The sequence below is a fragment of the Lepisosteus platostomus genome, chromosome 5 (assembly GCF_059453375.1).
Source record: "Lepisosteus platostomus isolate fLepPlt1 chromosome 5, fLepPlt1.hap1, whole genome shotgun sequence".
NCBI classification, from domain to species: domain Eukaryota; kingdom Metazoa; phylum Chordata; class Actinopteri; order Semionotiformes; family Lepisosteidae; genus Lepisosteus; species Lepisosteus platostomus.
Genome location: NC_142615.1, coordinates 9,243,052 through 9,269,497, shown reverse-complemented (window position 1 = coordinate 9,269,497; position 26,446 = coordinate 9,243,052). Strand labels below are relative to the sequence as shown.

At 43.8% G+C, this 26,446-nt stretch overlaps 11 non-coding genes across 11 annotated transcripts; 6 read left to right on the top strand and 5 right to left on the bottom strand.

The window, feature by feature from the left end:
* Positions 1–1,481: 1,481 nt before the first annotated feature.
* On the top strand, positions 1,482–1,563 carry trnal-aag (transfer RNA leucine (anticodon AAG)). The gene has a single exon. It is a non-coding gene; the product is annotated as a tRNA-Leu (tRNA).
* A 1,011-nt stretch (positions 1,564–2,574) lies between these two features.
* Positions 2,575–2,648, bottom strand: trnat-agu (transfer RNA threonine (anticodon AGU)). Its single transcript has one exon. It is a non-coding gene; the product is annotated as a tRNA-Thr (tRNA).
* A 1,677-nt stretch (positions 2,649–4,325) lies between these two features.
* Positions 4,326–4,407, top strand: trnal-aag (transfer RNA leucine (anticodon AAG)). Its single transcript has one exon. It is a non-coding gene; the product is annotated as a tRNA-Leu (tRNA).
* Positions 4,408–7,126: 2,719 nt separating this feature from the next.
* Positions 7,127–7,208, top strand: trnal-aag (transfer RNA leucine (anticodon AAG)). The gene has a single exon. It is a non-coding gene; the product is annotated as a tRNA-Leu (tRNA).
* A 1,012-nt stretch (positions 7,209–8,220) lies between these two features.
* On the bottom strand, positions 8,221–8,294 carry trnat-agu (transfer RNA threonine (anticodon AGU)). The gene has a single exon. It is a non-coding gene; the product is annotated as a tRNA-Thr (tRNA).
* Positions 8,295–9,972: 1,678 nt separating this feature from the next.
* trnal-aag (transfer RNA leucine (anticodon AAG)) lies at positions 9,973–10,054 on the top strand. Its single transcript has one exon. It is a non-coding gene; the product is annotated as a tRNA-Leu (tRNA).
* Positions 10,055–11,066: 1,012 nt separating this feature from the next.
* On the bottom strand, positions 11,067–11,140 carry trnat-agu (transfer RNA threonine (anticodon AGU)). Its single transcript has one exon. It is a non-coding gene; the product is annotated as a tRNA-Thr (tRNA).
* A 1,678-nt stretch (positions 11,141–12,818) lies between these two features.
* Positions 12,819–12,900, top strand: trnal-aag (transfer RNA leucine (anticodon AAG)). Its single transcript has one exon. It is a non-coding gene; the product is annotated as a tRNA-Leu (tRNA).
* Positions 12,901–13,912: 1,012 nt separating this feature from the next.
* On the bottom strand, positions 13,913–13,986 carry trnat-agu (transfer RNA threonine (anticodon AGU)). The gene has a single exon. It is a non-coding gene; the product is annotated as a tRNA-Thr (tRNA).
* Positions 13,987–15,664: 1,678 nt separating this feature from the next.
* trnal-aag (transfer RNA leucine (anticodon AAG)) lies at positions 15,665–15,746 on the top strand. The gene has a single exon. It is a non-coding gene; the product is annotated as a tRNA-Leu (tRNA).
* Positions 15,747–16,758: 1,012 nt separating this feature from the next.
* On the bottom strand, positions 16,759–16,832 carry trnat-agu (transfer RNA threonine (anticodon AGU)). Its single transcript has one exon. It is a non-coding gene; the product is annotated as a tRNA-Thr (tRNA).
* Between the last annotated feature and the right edge of the window lie 9,614 nt (positions 16,833–26,446).

Below are 26,446 nucleotides of genomic sequence, written 5' to 3'. Positions count from 1 at the left end.
ACAAGAGGATGTCCAACTCATGTAGCTAAAGACGTAGACGACAGTGCTCCACTGAAATCTTGATCTCACAACCCTCGGCATGACTCCGCTGTGTTCTGCTTCAGACAAAGGGGGGAAAAGACTTCTTTCATCACACGTTTTGCACTGTTTACGGTGTTTGCAGTGCTCTTTCTTAAATGAAAACCAGGAATCGGCACCATATGAGGTGAGACTAGATAATATTGGATCAAGTAGCCTCGCCATTCCACGCGTGACGTGCGCAAAGTGTAATTCCTGTCTTTATAGTGTGCTTGTTAGAGACTTAGCTGGCACCCAGAGCGCTTTAAATCCGGGAGTCAGCAGCCCAAGACAATAGAGTTTCCTTCGTCTATGTTTTTTGCGTGAAGGGGGAAACCATGCGTGTGCTGCAAACGATCTTAGTATCGAAGTGCCGTCCCACATAACCGATCCGAACAATCTGCTTTACAGAGGAGCACTGCCGGAGCTTATCGTTGGCAAACTGAAGACCAGGCTGACCTCTTCTGTGACTCTTGAACACTGAGTCTCAAGGTTGTGAATTCAAGCTCCACGCTGGCGGGAAATTCCATAGGTAATGATCACATTTTCTTCCATGCTAATCAAAAGAAATATTAAGAAACTTTTCCCGATACCAGTTTTTTACAAAAGTAAAGGCACACGGCACATGTGTGCCACATCACGTCCGAGTTGAGTGACAACTACCTCAGAGATTGTAAGCTGGGTAGTTTCAGATCAGATCACTTTTTGTATCAAAGGTTCAAGCAAACCCGAATACTTTTGCAAGAGACATTTCAGAATCCCAGTCAAATCCAGTACGATTGCTGGATCCTTTGAATTCGACTGAACTATAGCACAGATCTGCAGTCCACCATTAGAATACTGTGGGTGTGCTGTATAAGCCATACCGCCCAAAATAGTTCTAAAACAGGAGAAGCATCCTCGTTTAGGAATGTGGTATAAAGTGAAATGGTCTGGGAAGAGTCCTACGTTTGAACAGTTCAAAATAGACGTCAAGGGGTATTTACGGACTCTTTCGAAATGTAAGAACAAGCTGTGCGGACCTTATCTTTATTTACCTTGTGTAATCGTTTTTCATAAAGTGTAATTGTATTATAGCATGTGCCCCTGACGATTTTCTTGATACGTTATATGTGCTCTTGTTTGTATTGTATGTAGTTTTGTTGTTCAAATAAAACGTAAAAGACACAACTTTCCGGATGCGGCTGCTGTAAAAATAAAATGACATCAAGGGTGCTGTACGCAGAGGTCTGAAACCTGCTCCACAGAAGATCTTTATCCAGAGGTGTTAAAGAAGTCGAGATCTCGCCATGAGAGGGGAAGCATCTCAGAAAAAGCAGGTGCAGTCGGTTCCACGGTCATAACGCCACTAAGTCGGGCGACAAGAGCAAAACCCACCCGGCTTCCTCCGGGCAAGTAATGAGACAAAGAGACAACACACAGCGGGTAGCGTGGCCGAGCGGTCTAAGGCGCTGGATTAAGGCTCCAGTCTCTTCGGGGGCGTGGGTTCGAATCCCACCGCTGCCAGGTGCTTCTGTCGAGACCCCCTTTCAGCTGGCTTCAGACGAAAGGGAGGGAACTGCTTCTTGGCAGTCTCTCGAGAAACTAAGCAAAGTGTTTAAAGATACTTTCTCAGCTTGACATCAAGGCACAAAACAAAAACCTTCTTGCGTCCTCTCAACCCAAAAGCGCTTTGCCACTTTTTGCGTTATGCAGGGAACGACGTCTGCCCAGATCACTTTTGTGTCAATGCAAATCGTAGTGTGCCCTCCGTTTTAATGTTGGCTGTGCTGGGTGCTGCTTCTGTCTGTGAAACTTGAATGTTCTGCTTCTTCACACCAAATCATCGGCGGGGGTTGAGCTTGTTAAATCTTTGCGCATAGCGCTCCTTTGGAAGTACTTTGTCCAAGTTCAAAAGCGATCGTGGGATTTACTTCATGCGTGCCAAAAAGCATGCCTTGCACGACAGATTTAAATGGGGAATGGAGCCTGCTTCTTGCTGTTTTTCCTGTGGTTGCAGTTACAAAGTTGATCGTGCTTTCACATTCTGTTAACAGTATTCACTGGCTGAGCTTTATCAGTTGGTTCGTAAAGGAATCTCTGCTTCGGTTCCAGAAAAGTCATCTGTGGTGTGTTTTTTTCCGTGCCCATGGCAGTCTTTTAAAGCTGGTAGTAGTGGCGGCGAAGTTATTTTTTTATCCTCTTTAAAAGAATAAGGACGGGCTGGGGCGAGCTCCATTTACCACTCTTTCAGCTAACCGCCGAACTCCCGAACTGATTACACTGCAGAGCCACAGGCGCCTCGCTTTTCTCCATTCTCTGGGTCAGGGTGAAAAAAAACTTGCTGGTATTAGCTGGCCTGCTGGGAGCACCTCTTCTTCACTGATAAGCAAGATTTGTGTTTCATCTTTCTCAAGCTGTATAGATTTCTTTCAAAACAAGTTGTTCCAGAAAGGAAACGAACACTTGCATTCACCTGAATTAAAAGGCATGGGATTTGCCCGTAAGGATAAATTCTGTACAGTAAGACAGGAAGAAAGGCACCGCTGGGAATCGGACCCAGGATCTCCTGTTTACTAGACAGGCGCTTTAACCAACTAAGCCACGGCGCCGGCAAAGTGCTGTCCTTTGACAGCCACATGGACACGTCTCAACTGCTCTGAGACATCTGCATTCGGTGTGCACCGAGCCTGCTCGCCTTGCAAGTTTCCTCATTTACATGCGATAGCTCCACCACTAAGAGAAAGGATGAGAAATGGCTTTTATCTGGCACTTTTCATGTCAGAGGATCTCAATCTGCTTTCCGTGTACAAGAGGATGTCCAACTCATGTAGCTAAAGACGTAGACGACAGTGCTCCACTGAAATCTTGATCTCACAACCCTCGGCATGACTCCGCTGTGTTCTGCTTTAGACAAAGGGGGGAAAAGACTTCTTTCATCACACGTTTTGCACTGTTTACGGTGTTTGCGTGCTCTTTCTTAAATGAAAACCAGGAATCGGCACCATATGAGGTGAGACTAGATAATATTGGATCAAGTAGCCTCGCCATTCCATGCGTGACGTGCGCAAAGTGTAATTCCTGTCTTTATAGTGTGCTTGTTAGAGACTAAGCTGGCACCCAGAGCGCTTTAAATCCGGGAGTCAGCAGCCCAAGACAATAGAGCTTCCTTCGTCTATGTTTTTTGCGTGAAGGGGGAAACCATGCGTGTGCTGCAAACGATCTTAGTATCGAAGTGCCCTCCCACATAACCGATCCGAACAATCTGCTTTACAGAGGAGCACTGCCGGAGCTTATCGTTGGCAAACTGAAGACCAGGCTGACCTCTTCTGTGACTCTTGAACACTGAGTCTCAAGGTTGTGAATTCAAGCTCCGAGCTGGCGGGAAATTCCATAGGTAATGATCACATTTTCTTGCATGCTAATCAAAAGAAATATTAAGAAACTTTTCCCGATACCAGTTTTTTACAAAAGTAAAGGCACACGGCACATGTGTGCCACATCACGTCCGAGTTTAGTGACAACTACCTCAGAGATTGTAAGCTGGGTAGTTTCAGATCAGATCACTTTTTGTATCAAAGGTTCAAGCAAACCCGAATACTTTTGCAAGAGACATTTCAGAATCCCAGTCAAATCCAGTACGATTGCTGGATCCTTTGAATTCGACTGAACTATAGCACAGATCTGCAGTCCACCATTAGAATACTGTGGGTGTGCTGTATAAGCCATACCGCCCAAAATAGTTCTAAAGCAGGAGAAGCATCCTCGTTTAGGAATGTGGTATAAAGTGAAATGGTCTGGGAAGAGTCCTACGTTTGAACAGTTCAAAATAGACGTCAAGGGGTATTTACGGACTCTTTCGAAATGTAAGAACAAGCTGTGCGGACCTTATCTTTATTTACCTTGTGTAATCGTTTTTCATAAAGTGTAATTGTATTATAGCATGTGCCCCTGACGATTTTCTTGATACGTTATATGTGCTCTTGTTTGTATTGTATGTAGTTTTGTTGTTCAAATAAAACGTAAAAGACACAACTTTCCGGATGCGGCTGCTGTAAAAATAAAATGACATCAAGGGTGCTGTACGCAGAGGTCTGAAACCTGCTCCACAGAAGATCTTTATCCAGAGGTGTTAAAGAAGTCGAGATCTCGCCATGAGAGGGGAAGCATCTCAGAAAAAGCAGGTGCAGTCGGTTCCACGGTCATAACGCCACTAAGTCGGGCGACAAGAGCAAAACCCACCCGGCTTCCTCCGGGCAAGTAATGAGACAAAGAAACAACACACAGCAGGTAGCGTGGCCGAGCGGTCTAAGGCGCTGGATTAAGGCTCCAGTCTCTTCGGGGGCGTGGGTTCGAATCCCACTGATGCCAGGTGCTTCTGTCAAGACCCCCTTTCAGCTGGCTTCAGACGAAAGGGAGGGAACTGCTTTTTGGCAGTCTCTCGAGAAATTAAGCAAAGTGTTTAAAGATACTTTCTCAGCTTGACATCAAGGCACAAAACAAAAACCTTCTTGCGTCCTCTCAACCCAAAAGCGCTTTGCCACTTTTTGCGTTATGCAGGGAACGACGTCTGCCCAGATCACTTTTGTGTCAATGCAAATCGTAGTGTGCCCTCTGTTTTAATGTTGGCTGTGCTGGCGTGCTGCTTCTGTCTGTGAAACTTGAATGTTCTGCTTCTTCACACCAAATCATCGGCGGGGGTTGAGCTTGTTAAATCTTTGCGCATAGCGCTCCTTTGGAAGTACTTTGTTCAAGTTCAAAAGCATGCCTCGCACGACAGATTTAAATGGGGAATGGAGCCTGCTTCTTGCTGTTTTTCCTGTGGTTGCAGTTACAAAGTTGATCGTGCTTTCACATTCTGTTAACAGTATTCACTGGCTGAGCTTTATCAGTTGGTTCGTAAAGGAATCTCTGCTTCGGTCATCTGTGGTGTGTTTTTTTCCGTGCCCATGGCAGTCTTTTAAAGCTGGTAGTAGTGGCGGCGAAGTTAATTTTTTATCCTCTTTAAAAGAATAAGGACGGGCTGGGGCGAGCTCCATTTACCACTCTTTCAGCTAACCGCCGAACTCCCGAACTGATTACACTGCAGAGCCACAGGCGCCTCGCTTTTCTCCATTCTCTGGGTCAGGGTGAAAAAAAACTTGCTGGTATTAGCTGGCCTGCTGGGAGCACCTCTTCTTCACTGATAAGCAAGATTTGTGTTTCATCTTTCTCAAGCTGTATAGATTTCTTTCAAAACAAGTTGTTCCAGAAAGGAAACGAACACTTGCATTCACCTGAATTAAAAGGCATGGGATTTGCCCGTAAGGATAAATTCTGTACAGTAAGACAGGAAGAAAGGCACCGCTGGGAATCGGACCCAGGATCTCCTGTTTACTAAACAGGCGCTTTAGCCAACTAAGCCACGGCGCCGGCAAAGTGCTGTCCTTTGACAGCCACATGGACACGTCTGAACTGCTCTGAGACATCTGCATTCGGTGTGCACCGAGCCTGCTCGCCTTGCAAGTTTCCTCATTTACATGCGATAGCTCCACCACTAAGAGAAAGGATGAGAAATGGCTTTTATCTGGCACTTTTCATGTCAGAGGATCTCAATCTGCTTTCCGTGTACAAGAGGATGTCCAACTCATGTAGCTAAAGACGTAGACGACAGTGCTCCACTGAAATCTTGATCTCACAACCCTCGGCATGACTCCGCTGTGTTCTGCTTCAGACAAAGGGGGGAAAAGACTTCTTTCATCACACGTTTTGCACTGTTTACGGTGTTTGCAGTGCTCTTTCTTAAATGAAAACCAGGAATCGGCACCATATGAGGTGAGACTAGATAATATTGGATCAAGTAGCCTCGCCATTCCACGCGTGACGTGCGCAAAGTGTAATTCCTGTCTTTATAGTGTGCTTGTTAGAGACTTAGCTGGCACCCAGAGCGCTTTAAATCCGGGAGTCAGCAGCCCAAGACAATAGAGTTTCCTTCGTCTATGTTTTTTGCGTGAAGGGGGAAACCATGCGTGTGCTGCAAACGATCTTAGTATCGAAGTGCCGTCCCACATAACCGATCCGAACAATCTGCTTTACAGAGGAGCACTGCCGGAGCTTATCGTTGGCAAACTGAAGACCAGGCTGACCTCTTCTGTGACTCTTGAACACTGAGTCTCAAGGTTGTGAATTCAAGCTCCACGCTGGCGGGAAATTCCATAGGTAATGATCACATTTTCTTCCATGCTAATCAAAAGAAATATTAAGAAACTTTTCCCGATACCAGTTTTTTACAAAAGTAAAGGCACACGGCACATGTGTGCCACATCACGTCCGAGTTGAGTGACAACTACCTCAGAGATTGTAAGCTGGGTAGTTTCAGATCAGATCACTTTTTGTATCAAAGGTTCAAGCAAACCTGAATACTTTTGCAAGAGACATTTCAGAATCCCAGTCAAATCCAGTACGATTGCTGGATCCTTTGAATTCGACTGAACTATAGCACAGATCTGCAGTCCACCATTAGAATACTGTGGGTGTGCTGTATAAGCCATACCGCCCAAAATAGTTCTAAAACAGGAGAAGCATCCTCGTTTAGGAATGTGGTATAAAGTGAAATGGTCTGGGAAGAGTCCTACGTTTGAACAGTTCAAAATAGACGTCAAGGGGTATTTACGGACTCTTTCGAAATGTAAGAACAAGCTGTGCGGACCTTATCTTTATTTACCTTGTGTAATCGTTTTTCATAAAGTGTAATTGTATTATAGCATGTGCCCCTGACGATTTTCTTGATACGTTATATGTGCTCTTGTTTGTATTGTATGTAGTTTTGTTGTTCAAATAAAACGTAAAAGACACAACTTTCCGGATGCGGCTGCTGTAAAAATAAAATGACATCAAGGGTGCTGTACGCAGAGGTCTGAAACCTGCTCCACAGAAGATCTTTATCCAGAGGTGTTAAAGAAGTCGAGATCTCGCCATGAGAGGGGAAGCATCTCAGAAAAAGCAGGTGCAGTCGGTTCCACGGTCATAACGCCACTAAGTCGGGCGACAAGAGCAAAACCCACCCGGCTTCCTCCGGGCAAGTAATGAGACAAAGAGACAACACACAGCGGGTAGCGTGGCCGAGCGGTCTAAGGCGCTGGATTAAGGCTCCAGTCTCTTCGGGGGCGTGGGTTCGAATCCCACCGCTGCCAGGTGCTTCTGTCGAGACCCCCTTTCAGCTGGCTTCAGACGAAAGGGAGGGAACTGCTTCTTGGCAGTCTCTCGAGAAACTAAGCAAAGTGTTTAAAGTTACTTTCTCAGCTTGACATCAAGGCACAAAACAAAAACCTTCTTGCGTCCTCTCAACCCAAAAGCGCTTTGCCACTTTTAGCGTTATGCAGGGAACGACGTCTGCCCAGATCACTTTTGTGTCAATGCAAATCGTAGTGTGCCCTCCGTTTTAATGTTGGCTGTGCTGGCGTGCTGCTTCTGTCTGTGAAACTTGAATGTTCTGCTTCTTCACACCAAATCATCGGCAGGGGTTGAGCTTATTAAATCTTTGCGCATAGCGCTCCTTTGGAAGTACTTTGTCCAAGTTCAAAAGCGATCGTGGGATTTACTTCATGCGTGCCAAAAAGCATGCCTCGCACGACAGATTTAAATGGGGAATGGAGCCTGCTTCTTGCTGTTTTTCCTGTGGTTGCAGTTACAAAGTTGATCGTGCTTTCACATTCTGTTAACAGTATTCACTGGCTGAGCTTTATCAGTTGGTTCGTAAAGGAATCTCTGCTTCGGTTCCAGAAAAGTCATCTGTGGTGTGTTTTTTTCCGTGCCCATGGCAGTCTTTTAAAGCTGGTAGTAGTGGCGGCGAAGTTAATTTTTTATCCTCTTTAAAAGAATAAGGACGGGCTGGGGCGAGCTCCATTTACCACTCTTTCAGCTAACCGCCGAACTCCCGAACTGATTACACTGCAGAGCCACAGGCGCCTCGCTTTTCTCCATTCTCTGGGTCAGGGTGAAAAAAAACTTGCTGGTATTAGCTGGCCTGCTGGGAGCACCTCTTCTTCACTGATAAGCAAGATTTGTGTTTCATCTTTCTCAAGCTGTATAGATTTCTTTCAAAACAAGTTGTTCCAGAAAGGAAACGAACACTTGCATTCACCTGAATTAAAAGGCATGGGATTTGCCCGTAAGGATAAATTCTGTACAGTAAGACAGGAAGAAAGGCACCGCTGGGAATCGGACCCAGGATCTCCTGTTTACTAGACAGGCGCTTTAGCCAACTAAGCCACGGCGCCGGCAAAGTGCTGTCCTTTGACAGCCACATGGACACGTCTCAACTGCTCTGAGACATCTGCATTCGGTGTGCACCGAGCCTGCTCGCCTTGCAAGTTTCCTCATTTACATGCGATAGCTCCACCACTAAGAGAAAGGATGAGAAATGGCTTTTATCTGGCACTTTTCATGTCAGAGGATCTCAATCTGCTTTCCGTGTACAAGAGGATGTCCAACTCATGTAGCTAAAGACGTAGACGACAGTGCTCCACTGAAATCTTGATCTCACAACCCTCGGCATGACTCCTCTGTGTTCTGCTTTAGACAAAGGGGGAAAAGACTTCTTTCATCACACGTTTTGCACTGTTTACGGTGTTTGCAGTGCTCTTTCTTAAATGAAAACCAGGAATCGGCACCATATGAGGTGAGACTAGATAATATTGGATCAAGTAGCCTCGCCATTCCATGCGTGACGTGCGCAAAGTGTAATTCCTGTCTTTATAGTGTGCTTGTTAGAGACTTAGCTGGCACCCAGAGCGCTTTAAATCCGGGAGTCAGCAGCTCAAGACAATAGAGCTTCCTTCGTCTATGTTTTTTGCGTGAAGGGGGAAACCATGCGTGTGCTGCAAACGATCTTAGTATCGAAGTGCCGTCCCACATAACCGATCCAAACAATCTGCTTTAAAGAGGAGCACTGCCGGAGCTTATCGTTGGCAAACTGAAGACCAGGCTGACCTCTTCTGTGACTCTTGAACACTGAGTCTCAAGGTTGTGAATTCAAGCTCCACGCTGGCGGGAAATTCCATAGGTAATGATCACATTTTCTTGCATGCTAATCAAAAGAAATATTAAGAAACTTTTCCCGATACCAGTTTTTTACAAAAGTAAAGGCACACGGCACATGTGTGCCACATCACGTCCGAGTTGAGTGACAACTACCTCAGAGATTGTAAGCTGGGTAGTTTCAGATCAGATCACTTTTTGTATCAAAGGTTCAAGCAAACCCGAATACTTTTGCAAGAGACATTTCAGAATCCCAGTCAAATCCAGTACGATTGCTGGATCCTTTGAATTCGACTGAACTATAGCACAGATCTGCAGTCCACCATTAGAATACTGTGGGTGTGCTGTATAAGCCATACCGCCCAAAATAGTTCTAAAACAGGAGAAGCATCCTCGTTTAGGAATGTGGTATAAAGTGAAATGGTCTGGGAAGAGTCCTACGTTTGAACAGTTCAAAATAGACGTCAAGGGGTATTTACGGACTCTTTCGAAATGTAAGAACAAGCTGTGCGGACCTTATCTTTATTTACCTTGTGTAATCGTTTTTCATAAAGTGTAATTGTATTATAGCATGTGCCCCTGACGATTTTCTTGATACGTTATATGTGCTCTTGTTTGTATTGTATGTAGTTTTGTTGTTCAAATAAAACGTAAAAGACACAACTTTCCGGATGCGGCTGCTGTAAAAATAAAATGACATCAAGGGTGCTGTACGCAGAGGTCTGAAACCTGCTCCACAGAAGATCTTTATCCAGAGGTGTTAAAGAAGTCGAGATCTCGCCATGAGAGGGGAAGCATCTCAGAAAAAGCAGGTGCAGTCGGTTCCACGGTCATAACGCCACTAAGTCGGGCGACAAGAGCAAAAACCCACCCGGCTTCCTCCGGGCAAGTAATGAGACAAAGAGACAGCGCACAGCGGGTAGCGTGGCCGAGCGGTCTAAGGCGCTGGATTAAGGCTCCAGTCTCTTCGGGGGCGTGGGTTCGAATCCCACCGCTGCCAGGTGCTTCTGTCGAGACCCCCTTTCAGCTGGCTTCAGACGAAAGGGAGGGAACTGCTTTTTGGCAGTCTCTCGAGAAACTAAGCAAAGTGTTTAAAGATACTTTCTCAGCTTGACATCAAGGCACAAAACAAAAACCTTCTTGCGTCCTCTCAACCCAAAAGCGCTTTGCCACTTTTTGCGTTATGCAGGGAACGACGTCTGCCCAGATCACTTTTGTGTCAATGCAAATCGTAGTGTGCCCTCCGTTTTAATGTTGGCTGTGCTGGCGTGCTGCTTCTTTTTGTGAAACTTGAATGTTCTGCTTCTTCACACCAAATCATCGGCGGGGGTTGAGCTTGATAAATCTTTGCGCATAGCGCTCCTTTGGAAGTACTTTGTCCAAGTTCAAAAGCGATCGTGGGATTTACTTCATGCGTGCCAAAAAGCATGCCTCGCACGACAGATTTAAATGGGGAATGGAGCCTGCTTCTTGCTGTTTTTCCTGTGGTTGCAGTTACAAAGTTGATCGTGCTTTCACATTCTGTTAACAGTATTCACTGGCTGAGCTTTATCAGTTGGTTCGTAAAGGAATCTCTGCTTCGGTTCCAGAAAAGTCATCTGTGGTGTGTTTTTTTCCGTGCCCATGGCAGTCTTTTAAAGCTGGTAGTAGTGGCGGCGAAGTTAAGTTTTTATCCTCTTTAAAAGAATAAGGACGGGCTGGGGCGAGCTCCATTTACCACTCTTTCAGCTAACCGCTGAACTCCCGAACTGATTACACTGCAGAGCCACAGGCGCCTCGCTTTTCTCCATTCTCTGGGTCAGGGTGAAAAAAAACTTGCTGGTATTAGCTGGCCTGCTGGGAGCACCTCTTCTTCACTGATAAGCAAGATTTGTGTTTCATCTTTCTCAAGCTGTATAGATTTCTTTCAAAACAAGTTGTTCCAGAAAGGAAACGAACACTTGCATTCACCTGAATTAAAAGGCATGGGATTTGCCCGTAAGGATAAATTCTGTACAGTAAGACAGGAAGAAAGGCACCGCTGGGAATCGGACCCAGGATCTCCTGTTTACTAGACAGGCGCTTTAGCCAACTAAGCCACGGCGCCAGCAAAGTGCTGTCCTTTGACAGCCACATGGACACGTCTGAACTGCTCTGAGACATCTGCATTCGGTGTGCACCGAGCCTGCTCGCCTTGCAAGTTTCCTCATTTACATGCGATAGCTCCACCACTAAGAGAAAGGATGAGAAATGGCTTTTATCTGGCACTTTTCATGTCAGAGGATATCAATCTGCTTTCCGTGTACAAGAGGATGTCCAACTCATGTAGCTAAAGACGTAGACGACAGTGCTCCACTGAAATCTTGATCTCACAACCCTCGGCATGACTCCGCTGTGTTCTGCTTTAGACAAAGGGGGGAAAAGACTTCTTTCATCACACGTTTTGCACTGTTTACGGTGTTCGCAGTGCTCTTTCTTAAATGAAAACCAGGAATCGGCACCATATGAGGTGAGACTAGATAATATTGGATCAAGTAGCCTCGCCATTCCATGCGTGACGTGCGCAAAGTGTAATTCCTGTCTTTATAGTGTGCTTGTTAGAGACTTAGCTGGCACCCAGAGCGCTTTAAATCCGGGAGTCAGCAGCCCAAGACAATAGAGCTTCCTTCGTCTATGTTTTTTGCGTGATGGGGGAAACCATGCGTGTGCTGCAAACGATCTTAGTATCGAAGTGCCGTCCCACATAACCGATCCGAACAATCTGCTTTACAGAGGAGCACTGCCGGAGCTTATCGTTGGCAAACTGAAGACCAGGCTGACCTCTTCTGTGACTCTTGAACACTGAGTCTCAAGGTTGTGAATTCAAGCTCCACGCTGGCGGGAAATTCCATAGGTAATGATCACATTTTCTTGCATGCTAATCAAAAGAAATATTAAGAAACTTTTCCCGATACCAGTTTTTTACAAAAGTAAAGGCACATGGCACATGTGTGCCACATCACGTCAGAGTTTAGTGACAACTACCTCAGAGATTGTAAGCTGGGTAGTTTCAGATCAGATCACTTTTTGTATCAAAGGTTCAAGGAAACCCGAATACTTTTGCAAGAGACATTTCAGAATCCCAGTCAAATCCAGTACGATTGCTGGATCCTTTGAATTCGACTGAACTATAGCACAGATCTGCAGTCCACCATTAGAATACTGTGGGTGTGCTGTATAAGCCATACCGCCCAAAATAGTTCTAAAACAGGAGAAGCATCCTCGTTTAGGAATGTGGTATAAAGTGAAATGGTCTGGGAAGAGTCCTACGTTTGAACAGTTCAAAATAGACGTCAAGGGGTATTTACGGACTCTTTCGAAATGTAAGAACAAGCTGTGCGGACCTTATCTTTATTTACCTTGTGTAATCGTTTTTCATAAAGTGTAATTGTATTATAGCATGTGCCCCTGACGATTTTCTTGATACGTTATATGTGCTCTTGTTTGTATTGTATGTAGTTTTGTTGTTCAAATAAAACGTAAAAGACACAACTTTCCGGATGCGGCTGCTGTAAAAATAAAATGACATCAAGGGTGCTGTACGCAGAGGTCTGAAACCTGCTCCACAGAAGATCTTTATCCAGAGGTGTTAAAGAAGTCGAGATCTCGCCATGAGAGGGGAAGCATCTCAGAAAAAGCAGGTGCAGTCGGTTCCACGGTCATAACGCCACTAAGTCGGGCGACAAGAGCAAAACCCACCCGGCTTCCTCCGGGCAAGTAATGAGACAAAGAAACAACACACAGCGGGTAGCGTGGCCGAGCGGTCTAAGGCGCTGGATTAAGGCTCCAGTCTCTTCGGGGACGTGGGTTCGAATCCCACCGCTGCCAGGTGCTTCTGTCGAGACCCCCTTTCAGCTGGCTTCAGACGAAAGGGAGGGAACTGCTTTTTGGCAGTCTCTCGAGAAACTAAGCAAAGTGTTTAAAGATACTTTCTCAGCTTGACATCAAGGCACAAAACAAAAACCTTCTTGCGTCCTCTCAACCCAAAAGCGCTTTGCCACTTTTTGCGTTATGCAGGGAACGACGTCTGCCCAGATCACTTTTGTGTCAATGCAAATCGTAGTGTGCCCTCCGTTTTAATGTTGGCTGTGCTGGCGTGCTGCTTCTTTTTGTGAAACTTGAATGTTCTGCTTCTTCACACCAAATCATCGGCGGGGGTTGAGCTTGATAAATCTTTGCGCATAGCGCTCCTTTGGAAGTACTTTGTCCAAGTTCAAAAGCGATCGTGGGATTTACTTCATGCGTGCCAAAAAGCATGCCTCGCACGACAGATTTAAATGGGGAATGGAGCCTGCTTCTTGCTGTTTTTCCTGTGGTTGCAGTTACAAAGTTGATCGTGCTTTCACATTCTGTTAACAGTATTCACTGGCTGAGCTTTATCAGTTGGTTCGTAAAGGAATCTCTGCTTCGGTTCCAGAAAAGTCATCTGTGGTGTGTTTTTTTCCGTGCCCATGGCAGTCTTTTAAAGCTGGTAGTAGTGGCGGCGAAGTTAAGTTTTTATCCTCTTTAAAAGAATAAGGACGGGCTGGGGCGAGCTCCATTTACCACTCTTTCAGCTAACCGCTGAACTCCCGAACTGATTACACTGCAGAGCCACAGGCGCCTCGCTTTTCTCCATTCTCTGGGTCAGGGTGAAAAAAAACTTGCTGGTATTAGCTGGCCTGCTGGGAGCACCTCTTCTTCACTGATAAGCAAGATTTGTGTTTCATCTTTCTCAAGCTGTATAGATTTCTTTCAAAACAAGTTGTTCCAGAAAGGAAACGAACACTTGCATTCACCTGAATTAAAAGGCATGGGATTTGCCCGTAAGGATAAATTCTGTACAGTAAGACAGGAAGAAAGGCACCGCTGGGAATCGGACCCAGGATCTCCTGTTTACTAGACAGGCGCTTTAGCCAACTAAGCCACGGCGCCGGCAAAGTGCTGTCCTTTGACAGCCACATGGACACGTCTCAACTGCTCTGAGACATCTGCATTCGGTGTGCACCGAGCCTGCTCGCCTTGCAAGTTTCCTCATTTACATGCGATAGCTCCACCACTAAGAGAAAGGATGAGAAATGGCTTTTATCTGGCACTTTTCATGTCAGAGGATCTCAATCTGCTTTCCGTGTACAAGAGGATGTCCAACTCATGTAGCTAAAGACGTAGACGACAGTGCTCCACTGAAATCTTGATCTCACAACCCTCGGCATGACTCCGCTGTGTTCTGCTTTAGACAAAGGGGGGAAAAGACTTCTTTCATCACACGTTTTGCACTGTTTACGGTGTTCGCAGTGCTCTTTCTTAAATGAAAACCAGGAATCGGCACCATATGAGGTGAGACTAGATAATATTGGATCAAGTAGCCTCGCCATTCCATGCGTGACGTGCGCAAAGTGTAATTCCTGTCTTTATAGTGTGCTTGTTAGAGACTTAGCTGGCACCCAGAGCGCTTTAAATCCGGGAGTCAGCAGCCCAAGACAATAGAGCTTCCTTCGTCTATGTTTTTTGCGTGATGGGGGAAACCATGCGTGTGCTGCAAACGATCTTAGTATCGAAGTGCCGTCCCACATAACCGATCCGAACAATCTGCTTTACAGAGGAGCACTGCCGGAGCTTATCGTTGGCAAACTGAAGACCAGGCTGACCTCTTCTGTGACTCTTGAACACTGAGTCTCAAGGTTGTGAATTCAAGCTCCACGCTGGCGGGAAATTCCATAGGTAATGATCACATTTTCTTGCATGCTAATCAAAAGAAATATTAAGAAACTTTTCCCGATACCAGTTTTTTACAAAAGTAAAGGCACATGGCACATGTGTGCCACATCACGTCCGAGTTGAGTGACAACTACCTCAGAGATTGTAAGCTGGGTAGTTTCAGATCAGATCACTTTTTGTATCAAAGGTTCAAGCAAACCCGAATACTTTTGCAAGAGACATTTCAGAATCCCAGTCAAATCCAGTACGATTGCTGGATCCTTTGAATTCGACTGAACTATAGCACAGATCTGCAGTCCACCATTAGAATACTGTGGGTGTGCTGTATAAGCCATACCGCCCAAAATAGTTCTAAAACAGGAGAAGCATCCTCGTTTAGGAATGTGGTATAAAGTGAAATGGTCTGGGAAGAGTCCTACGTTTGAACAGTTCAAAATAGACGTCAAGGGGTATTTACGGACTCTTTCGAAATGTAAGAACAAGCTGTGCGGACCTTATCTTTATTTACCTTGTGTAATCGTTTTTCATAAAGTGTAATTGTATTATAGCATGTGCCCCTGACGATTTTCTTGATACGTTATATGTGCTCTTGTTTGTATTGTATGTAGTTTTGTTGTTCAAATAAAACGTAAAAGACACAACTTTCCGGATGCGGCTGCTGTAAAAATAAAATGACATCAAGGGTGCTGTACGCAGAGGTCTGAAACCTGCTCCACAGAAGATCTTTATCCAGAGGTGTTAAAGAAGTCGAGATCTCGCCATGAGAGGGGAAGCATCTCAGAAAAAGCAGGTGCAGTCGGTTCCACGGTCATAACGCCACTAAGTCGGGCGACAAGAGCAAAACCCACCCGGCTTCCTCCGGGCAAGTAATGAGACAAAGAGACAACACACAGCGGGTAGCGTGGCCGAGCGGTCTAAGGCGCTGGATTAAGGCTCCAGTCTCTTCGGGGGTGTGGGTTCGAATCCCACCGCTGCCAGGTGCTTCTGTCGAGACCCCCTTTCAGCTGGCTTCAGACGAAAGGGAGGGAACTGCTTTTTGGCAGTCTCTCGAGAAACTAAGCAAAGTGTTTAAAGATACTTTCTCAGCTTGACATCAAGGCACAAAACAAAAACCTTCTTGCGTCCTCTCAACCCAAAAGCGCTTTGCCACTTTTTGCGTTATGCAGGGAACGACGTCTGCCCAGATCACTTTTGTGTCAATGCAAATCGTAGTGTGCCCTCCGTTTTAATGTTGGCTGTGCTGGCGTGCTGCTTCTGTCTGTGAAACTTGAATGTTCTGCTTCTTCACACCAAATCATCGGCGGGGGTTGAGCTTGTTAAATCTTTGCGCATAGCGCTCCTTTGGAAGTACTTTGTCCAAGTTCAAAAGCGATCGTGGGATTTACTTCATGCGTGCCAAAAAGCATGCCTCGCACGACAGATTTAAATGGGGAATGGAGCCTGCATCTTGCTGTTTTTCCTGTGGTTGCAGTTACAAAGTTGATTGTGCTTTCACATTCTGTTAACAGTATTCACTGGCTGAGCTTTATCAGTTGGTTCGTAAAGGAATCTCTGCTTCGGTTCCAGAAAAGTCATCTGTGGTGTGTTTTTTTCCGTGCCCATGGCAGTCTTTTAAAGCTGGTAGTAGTGGCGGCGAAGTTAATTTTTTATCCTCTTTAAAAGAATAAGGACGGGCTGGGGCGAGCTCCATTTACCACTCTTTCAGCTAACCGCCGAACTCCTGAACTGATTACACTGCAGAGCCACAGGCGCCTCGCTTTTCTCCATTCTCTGGGTCAGGGTGAAAAAAAACTTGCTGGTATTAGCTGGCCTGCTGGGAGCACCTCTTCTTCACTGATAAGCAAGATTTGTGTTTCATCTTTCTCAAGCTGTATAGATTTCTTTCAAAACAAGTTGTTCCAGAAAGGAAACGAACACTTGCATTCACCTGAATTAAAAGGCATGGGATTTGCCCGTAAGGATAAATTCTGTACAGTAAGACAGGAAGAAAGGCACCGCTGGGAATCGGACCCAGGATCTCCTGTTTACTAGACAGGCGCTTTAGCCAACTAAGCCACGGTGCCGGCAAAGTGCTGTCCTTTGACAGCCACATGGACACGTCTCAACTGCTCTGAGACATCTGCATTCGGTGTGCACCGAGCCTGCTCGCCTTGCAAGTTTCCTCATTTACATGCGATAGCTCCACCACTAAGAGAAAGGATGAGAAATGGCTTTTATCTGGCACTTTTCATGTCAGAGGATCTCAATCTGCTTTCCGTGTACAAGAGGATGTCCAACTCATGTAGCTAAAGACGTAGACGACAGTGCTCCACTGAAATCTTGATCTCACAACCCTCGGCATGACTCCGCTGTGTTCTGCTTTAGACAAAGGGGGGAAAAGACTTCTTTCATCACACGTTTTGCACTGTTTACGGTGTTTGCAGTGCTCTTTCTTAAATGAAAACCAGGAATCGGCACCATATGAGGTGAGACAATCTGCTTTACAGAGGAGCACTGCCGGAGCTTATCGTTGACAAACTGAAGACCAGGCTGACCTCTTCTGTGACTCTTGAACACTGAGTCTCAAGGTTGTGAATTCAAGCTCCACGCTGGCGGGAAATTCCATAGGTAATGATCACATTTTCTTGCATGCTAATCAAATGAAATATTAAGAAACTTTTCCCGATACCAGTTTTTTACAAAAGTAAAGGCACACGGCACATGTGTGCCACATCACGTCCGAGTTTAGTGACAACTACCTCAGAGATTGTAAGCTGGGTAGTTTCAGATCAGATCACTTTTTTTATCAAAGATTCAAGCAAACCCGAATACTTTTGCAAGAGACATTTCAGAATCCCAGTCAAATCCAGTACGATTGCTGGATCCTTTGAATTCAACTGAACTATAGCACAGATCTGCAGTCCACCATTAGAATACTGTGGGTGTGTTGTATAAGCCATACTGCCCAAAATAGTTCTAAAACAGGAGAAGCATCCTCGTCTAGGAATGTGGTATAAAGTGAAATGGTCTGGGAAGAGTCCTACGTTTGAACAGTTCAAAATAGACGTCAAGGGGTATTTACGGACTCTTTCGAAATGTAAGAACGAGCTGTGTGGACCTTATCTTTATTTACCTTGTGTAATCGTTTTTCATAAAGTGTAATTGTATTATAGCATGTGCCCCTGACGATTTTCTTGATACGTTATATGTGCTCTTGTTTGTATTGTATGTAGTTTTGTTGTTCAAATAAAACGTAAAAGACACAACTTTCCGGATGCGGCTGCTGTAAAAATAAAATGACATCAAGGGTGCTGTACGCAGAGGTCTGAAACCTGCTCCACAGAAGATCTTTATCCAGAGGTGTTAAAGAAGTCGAGATCTCGCCATGAGAGGGGAAGCATCTCAGAAAAAGCAGGTGCAGTCGGTTCCACTGTCATAACGCCACTAAGTCGGGCGACAAGAGCAAAACCCACCCGGCTTCCTCCGGGCAAGTAATGAGACAAAGAGACAACACACAGCGGGTAGCGTGGCCGAGCGGTCTAAGGCGCTGGATTAAGGCTCCAGTCTCTTTTGGGGTGTGGGCTTGAATCCCACTGCTGCTAGGAGTTTTTGTGTTACAACCACCAAATGGAGCAATGTGTTAAAAGCTACTTTATCAGCTTAACATCAAAGCAGGGAGAAAAAAGTGTTTCTTCTTCTCAACACAAATTATCGTTTCCACCTTCAGCAGGGAAGTTTGTCTACCAAGATCACTTTTGAGTCAGTGCAAATCACACGGGCACACGGCACATGTATGGCACATCACGTCCGAGTTTAGTGACAACTACCTCAGAGATTGTAAAGCTGGGTAGTTTCAGATCACTTTTTTATTAAAGGATCAAGCAAACCCGAATACCTTTGCAAGAGACATTTCAGAATCCCAGTCAAATCCTTTGAATTCGACTGAACTATAGCACAGATCTGCAGTCCACCATTAGAATACTGTGGGTGTGTTGTATAAGCCATACCACCCAAAATAGTTCTAAAACAGGAGATGCATCCTCGTTTAGGAATGTGGTATAAAGTGAAATGGTCTGCGACGAGTCCTACGTTTGAACAGTTCAAAATAGACGTAAGGGTATATTTACAGACTCTTTCGAAATGTAAGAACAAGCTGTGTGGACATCATCTTTATTTACCTTGTGTAATCGTTTTTTAAGTGTTATTGAATTATAGCATGTGCCCCTGACGATTTTCTTGATACGTTATATGTGCTCTTGTTTGTATTGTATGTAGTTTTGTTGTTCAAATAAAAAGTAAAAGACACAACTTTCCAGATGCGGCTGCTTTAAAAATAAAATGACATCAAGGGTGCTGTACGCAGAGGTCTGAAACCTGCTCCACAGAAGATCTTTATCCAGAGGTGTTAAAGAAGTCGAGATCTCGCCATGAGAGGGGAACCATCTCAGAAAAAGCAGGTGCAGTCGGTTCCACGGTCATAACGCCCCTAAGTTGGGCGACAAGAGCAAAACCCACCCGGCTTCCTCCAGGCAAGTAGAGACAAAAAAAGAGGGCCCAGTGGGTAGCGTGGCCGAGCAGTCTAAGGTGCTGGATTAAGGCTCCATTCTCTTTGGGAGCGTGGGCTTGAATCCCACTGCTGCTAGGAGTTTTTGTGTTACAACCACCAAATGGAGCAATGTGTTAAAAGCTACTTTATCAGCTTAAAATCAAAGCAGGGAGAAAAAAGTGTTTCTTCTTCTCAATACAATTTATCGTTTCCACCTTCAGCAGGGAAGTTTGTCTACCAAGATCACTTTTGAGTCAGTGCAAATCACAGTGCGCCCTCAATTTTAATGTCGGTTGTGCTCCTTTTATCTGTGAAACGTTAATGTTCTGCATTTTCAAGTCGAGTCATCCTCAGGGGTAGAGCTGATTATGTCTTTCCGCATAGCGCTCCATCAGAAATAACTTGTCAAAGTCCAAAAGAGATTGTGGGTTTCACTTCAAGCAATCACAAAGCATACCTCACATGTCAGTTCTAAATGGGGAATTTGTTGGTTACGAAGCTGAACGTTTGTCCATGTTCTGCTAGAGTATCCACTCGCTTGCCTTTATAAGCAGTCTTGGAAAGATAAGCTGTGCTTCATCTCAGGAAAAATCATCAGTACTGTCATTTTATTCTGTGTGTATGGCAGTTATTTAAAGTATATAAAAATCACGAGTTCATAGACTTATCCAAATATCAACGGGACCTTGTAAACCTGTCAGAAGAATTCCTTCAATCCAATAGTTTCACTCCAGGGAAAAGGCAGGGAAACATAGAGAATTCTTATTTAAAGACAACATCCGTATTGGATTGCATGTAAGCAGGCACCACTCAGAATTCCTAATATGATTTTGAATTCAGTTTTGCAGTGCTTTAGTGCTTTACTACTTTCAGAGAGTCCTTTATTGACCTTGCTGAAGCAGAGAAGCGACATAATCACAATTGTGACCAGTTTTTCTGCTGTTTCTGGTTAATACTGATTATTATTTTGTATTTTGATTAGTATTTTTTGTAGCGTTCTTCCTCAGCTTTTTAGTTATTTGGTGAGCAAGAACCACTGAGAACGAGTCTGAATCAATCAAGAACACATATGGTACTGCTGTCCAGTGTATTACTGCTTCATCCTAATTGAGCTTTTCAGTGTTGAAGAAGACGTTTCCAATTTCGATTGCTGGTTTCAGAGGATGTGCTACAAGATCACAGATTCATTTGAAAAGATTTGGAGATGCATTGGCTGGGATTCAAACCTGGCTCAATTGCATGAAGGCACCTATACTCAGCAACGAGAGGAAAGGAGAAGGGGCCAGAGGTAGTGTGGCTGAATGGTCTAATATGCTGGATTTTAGGCTCCACTCTCTCAGGGGCGTGGGTTTAAATCCCACTACTGCCCAATGTTTCAAGACCTTACTTCCTGTGATTTGTAATATGGTCAGTAAAAGCACTTTATGTAAGTATCTCTTATGTCAGCGCTACAAGTCACTTACTGCTCCACAGGACTGGGGTTCAATCCCTGGCATCTTCAGGTGTTTTTTATAACTGTACTCACATCGAAATCTTCTGTTGAGTGAGAACTCTTTGCTCGTGTTCATAGAGAGCCAGGTTTACCTTTTGAATCTCACCCGGGATTTCCTGAGAGATCATTCAGCGAGCGAGTCCTCCCTCTGGACACGGCATTGAGCTGAAAGCTGCACGAATTCCTCACTGTGTGTCCTGTACTGTTACAGGTGGTCCAGCGTAAATGTGCAGCACAGTGATATGAACAACTTGAACTTTTTCTGTATGTGAAGGAAAATGCAAAAGAGCATGTAAAGTATTGATCATATAAAATATCCGTGGTACAACTCGAGAAAAAAGTGAAGCACAAAACAGCGACTTTTGATGATTACAAGAGATTCAAGAAACACAACCGTCCGCAGATGGGTTCGGATCCTGAACGCTTAAGTCAAAAGAACAAAAGCGAAGTAAACTCTCTTCATTGTCTTATAGTTTATGTAATAAAACAATTTTTTACTTTCTTTATAATTTCTTACTGTTGATAGACGATTTATTGAATTTTAACAGAATCACAATTACAAATATTTGGGGTTAAACTGTTATTCACATACTCTAACAAAGAGAAACGTTAGTGTCTTCCGGTGTGTGAGCCAATTTCTCAAAACATTAAAAAATAAGTTATAGAAATTGAATTGTTCTACTTTTTAGGCTTGCATAGTCTTATTCATATTTCAGTTAAGCCTTTTCTTCTGTAGTAATTTCCTTTGATATTAAAATTAGTACTGATTTACAAGAATTTTGGAATAAGTTTCAGTTTAGGAAAATCCCAGAAGCCCAGAAGCTACCAAAACTGGTAATGTTCACATAATGTGTAATGCCAAAGCAGCAGTTGGGGTGGGAAACAAAAGGCATTTCTTGGTATGAATCCTTAAACTTCATAGATGGCGTTCTAGGACTTCTCGCTTCAGATAAAGCTGTCAATACATCATAGATTTCTACTCAATCAATATTAGCAGTGTTATCACTACCGAACACTAAATATAGATCCTGGCAATAATTCATGAGTTGTTTGTAAGAAAATTGTTTATGTTTTTTTTTAAAACATATTTTCAATACCAGACAAAATGTCGAAAGTTTCAATTTCATGCAACTGCTGAAATCTCTCTTCAATGGAAGTTATAAGTACAGTACATCCAAAATACTGCGGAATCAATCAAATTTACATGTTTCTTGTGGATCCAGAAGATCATTTTGAGACTCAAAACATGCCTGTCTTTTCTTTTTTCGAGGACGAAGGAGTAGCAGCAGGAGTAGCAGTTATGGCAAGAACGTGTTTAGAGTTCAGCACTTCTCATTTCTAATGCAGAGCCATCGACTCGGAAAGCACCGCCCGCGATAAAAGAAATTGCAGAATTGGTCTGTTCATGCTGCCTACACACTTTGAATTGCTGGCATTTTCTGCAAGCGTTCCTTTTTGAGGGTTCATGAAATTCCTCACATTTGAGCCAACACTAAAATATTTCATTCGGGGTCGCCTAATTCATAGTGCAAACCGAATCTACAGGGGAATGCTGTGGCACATGAAGCCGTTTGTTATTCTGTTGTGAGGTGTGAGGGGCGGAATGCAAATTGAGTTGGTGAATAGAAAATGAAACAGGAGTCACTTCTTGAGCTACGAATTCCAAAAAGTATGAAAACCTGTGCATTTTAACAGTGCAGAATACTCACAAATTGCACTGAGTTGCTTGCTTTCTTCTGCTGCTTTTATATTTCAGTCATTCACTGTAGCACTGGAACAATTCAAGAGAGGTAAAAGCAGAAGCTGTCAGGAGTGGGATTTGAACCCACGCCTCCATTTGGAGACCAGAACACCCAAGCCAGCTGGAAAAACACATGTCTTTGAGTCTGGCGCCTTAGACCTGTAGCGGTGAGGCTTAATAATAAGGCAGAATTAAGTGTTTCTGAGCTTTCCCAAATTAGGCCTCATTTTTCTGTTCATCTCTGCGGTGCAGCCACAGAGAAACCATTCATGCAAGGTGATTTAAGGTCCAAGGACAGCTCCCAAAGGGGGATGCACTTAGCTAAGCCTGGCTATCATGATCAATGGTCACCCATTGGCGCCTATCTGTCTAGGGAGTGCCAGTTGGACATCTGGACTGCATTACTAAGTGTCAGGAGTAAGTGACTCATATCTCACCTTGATCAACCAATCAGGGACTGGTAGGGCCGAGTAACCCACGTGGGACTCTGATGCCCATGGAACTTTCAGCCAATCAATGAGCTGAAGTTCCTCCAGGTAAAAACAGGCAACACAGAGAGCCTGGGAGCTTCAGATTGAGATTCAGATTCAGATTCAACAATTCTAAAGGGAATTCAAAGGAGAATCCCAAGGGCAGGACATTCTCGCAGCGCGCCTCCTGACCATCCTGAGACTCAGCCCGGACAACCACGGAACGGCCAGTGTGTCCGAGTGCCAGAACTTTCCTTTGTTCTAAGAGTCTAGAGTGGAGGTTGCCAGAGAGTAACCAGCAGCAGGCCTCGTGAACAGGTCGGAACTGTGGACAGCTGAATTACTATTCTCAACTAGCTCTTCATCAGGAACGAACCGGTCCTCTTCCTGACTTGCTGGGACCCACAGTCATCTTTTCTCCTGTGCACAAACTGTGCTAGTTAAAGCCAACAGTGAGCATCAGCAGCGCACCGTCGCAAGCCGCACAGCACAGCCTGGCACGGAGCCAGAGAGCGCGGATTGGACAGCAACAGCCTGCAACTGTTTCTTTGTGCCCGCAGGAGATCTGAATCCCCAAAGATTGGATGAGTATTCAACTTCAATGCATTACAGCTCGAGAATTCAATTGTTATCCCAACCAGTTGATATCAATTTAATTCCTAAGAGTTATGTACTTGTTTTGAGTATCTAATGTAGAAGTTGTAACCAAGTTCATTTATGAAACGGTCTAAATGAATGATATACTGAACGTATGTCCTCTTGATATGTGTAACTCTTTGTAACTGATTGAATATATATCTTTTGTATTCTGATAACCCTCTCGATAAGATCTGTTAGGTTTATATGCATATTCTATGTATTAATAAATGTATCCCCGTGTATTAGTACCTGTGTGTGCGCGTTGTTTGAGTTATGTCGCATGGTTGGATTCTAAAGCCATCAAAAGAATCAACTTTGTGATTTACTGCTACAATTAATAATTGTCTCAGTAAATGCCCAAACCCTACAGAACTGGTGCCTTCAGAGAGCCACTATGATTACATATTTGGCGTCCCTGAACCGGTTTTCCCTACAGACCACTTGGCCACCCTGACAAGCACAAGCAAGCGGTGTGCTGAATGCACCAGTAGTTGACTAAACTGAGTTTCTTCCCTGAAATGATTTGCTTGCGAAGAGCCAAGTTGCCTTGAATGGATCTTGGAAATCAAATATACGGATGGATTGTTATTCGGTTGGGAGTTTTTAGGGGCGTATTATAAATTGAGTTGGTGAAAAGGCGCTTTTTGTTAGTCTGTCGGGAGGCTGCACAAGGTGTTTAGAGGGAGAACTTCTAAAAGGCAGGCTCTCTATGTTTAACATCAAGAAAGATTTTTTTTTTCTCAATGGAAATGCTCTTTGGCACTTTCAGCTTTACGTAGGGAACAACGTCTGCCGAGATAACTTTTGAGTCAGTGCAAATGGTAATGTGCCACCAAGTATATTTAATATTGGCTGTGGTAGCGAGCTGCTTTTGTTTGTGAAGCCTTTACTTCTTTAAGCTGAATCATCGGCAGGAGTAGCTTATTAAATCTTTGCTCATTGCGCTCCATCAGAAATACCTTATCCATGTTCAAAAGAGATCAGGGGATTTACTTCATGCTTTCACATGGCATACCTTACACGAAAGATTTAATTATGAGACTCAAAATATGCCTGTCTTTTCTTTTTTCGAGGACAAATGGATTATTGAGGTGTAAAGATGGGTTCAAAACCAAAATCATCTGCTATTGCTGCTGTTTCTTCAAATCCTTTAATTGATCATTGATATCGAGGAATAATATTATACAAATTGTGGTTTTCTGTGAATTGCCAATTTTATTGTAATTACATCTTCGTGTACAGATGTCTTGCATGTATCACAAGGTATTACAGATGCAGCAATTCAAAATGGGTGGGGTATTTCGCGGCATACCCCGGTGGGCGTGTCGCGGTGTCATGCAGTATCACGCGGTTAATTGCGTCATCCCGGAAACTATCCGGCGTCACCTTGTAAAACCGCCAGGGGGAGCTTAACCTCTCATGTACAGCATTTGAGCTTTTAATTTTGAATTGTATAACAGCATGTTAATCATCAGTCATTAAAATGTTGGTATATTTTATGAAAGCAAGATTGCTCAGTTGGACAAAAGTACACAACCTACCTTTATCAGAAATATTTATGCATCAAAACCTTTACCGAAGATATTACTAATAGTATTATTAATGGATGACTTTGGACAAGCTGTATACTCAAAGTATAATTTCATTAGCACATTTGTACAAGCACTTGGAATCTGTCCAAGCCATACTTTGTCAGGCATTTTGTTTTACTTCAACAGGCATAAAAACTCCCTTGCTTTTAACAGGGCGTTTCATAATTTCTAACTACGAAAATGATTTAAAATGCGACACTTATCATTCAACTAGAGCTCAAAATATCACATGGATACTCAAGAAGACAGCAAAGACTGTATTAAAAGATACTTGTATGTAGCAACGCTTTCTTTTCCGTATACCAGATTTTATGGAACCACTTCAGAGGGGTGTCAGCCAGTCAGATTCCAGGAATCGGTACTTTAAAGGAAAAATACACGCCGGTATTCCATTTCTCCCTAACGATTTTAAGCATCGAAGTATATAACTAGCATGTGAAATAGCGTGTAAAAAAGTGGTAGTTTTAAGCTTTTCTACTAATATAATATGGAATCACGTTTCTAAAGAATTTAATAACGATATGATTATATTTGTGTACTGCGACAGGGCTGTGTAGGGCTGTTTCGCCTCTCTCTTCATGCAACTTCCCTTGTAGCCTACTGGTCTACGTGCCCAATTATCAACTTACGGGTTGTGTGTTCAAATCCAGCTTGTGCAAACATTTCTTCTAAAAAACAGAATAGCGATATTATGGACAATCAATTGACTTTTATAATTCAAAATATCACAACATGATCGATTCTAAGTCATTTTTGATAACAATGAATAGTCACCTTCTTCCCTTCTGACAATGGTCCCTGTTTCTGCTTCCTGCTTCTAGTGTGTGTGTGTGCAATAGAGTAAATTTTTATAGAGAAATGCAGGCTGGACATTATGCGTTACAATATAAACATTTATATTGATTTAAATCCATCTGATTTAAATCGCAAACACGAGTTTAATTATATGTGTTTTTTAATCATAATCAGGCTAATGCAACATACATTGATACAGTATCTTTGTCTTCTAAGTATCTTAATAAACTTTCAGCATACCTTTCTACCCGTTTAGATTTATATTTCTTGGGATTTTGGGATCAAACGTGGAAGGATTAGATTGTAATCGTTTTTATTTTTCAAATATGAGATTGTATTTCTGAATGTTATGTTACACTTACAGTAGTTCACTGTTTTAAATACATCGAATTAAGAAAGTTATGTGTAGCACTTTAGATATTT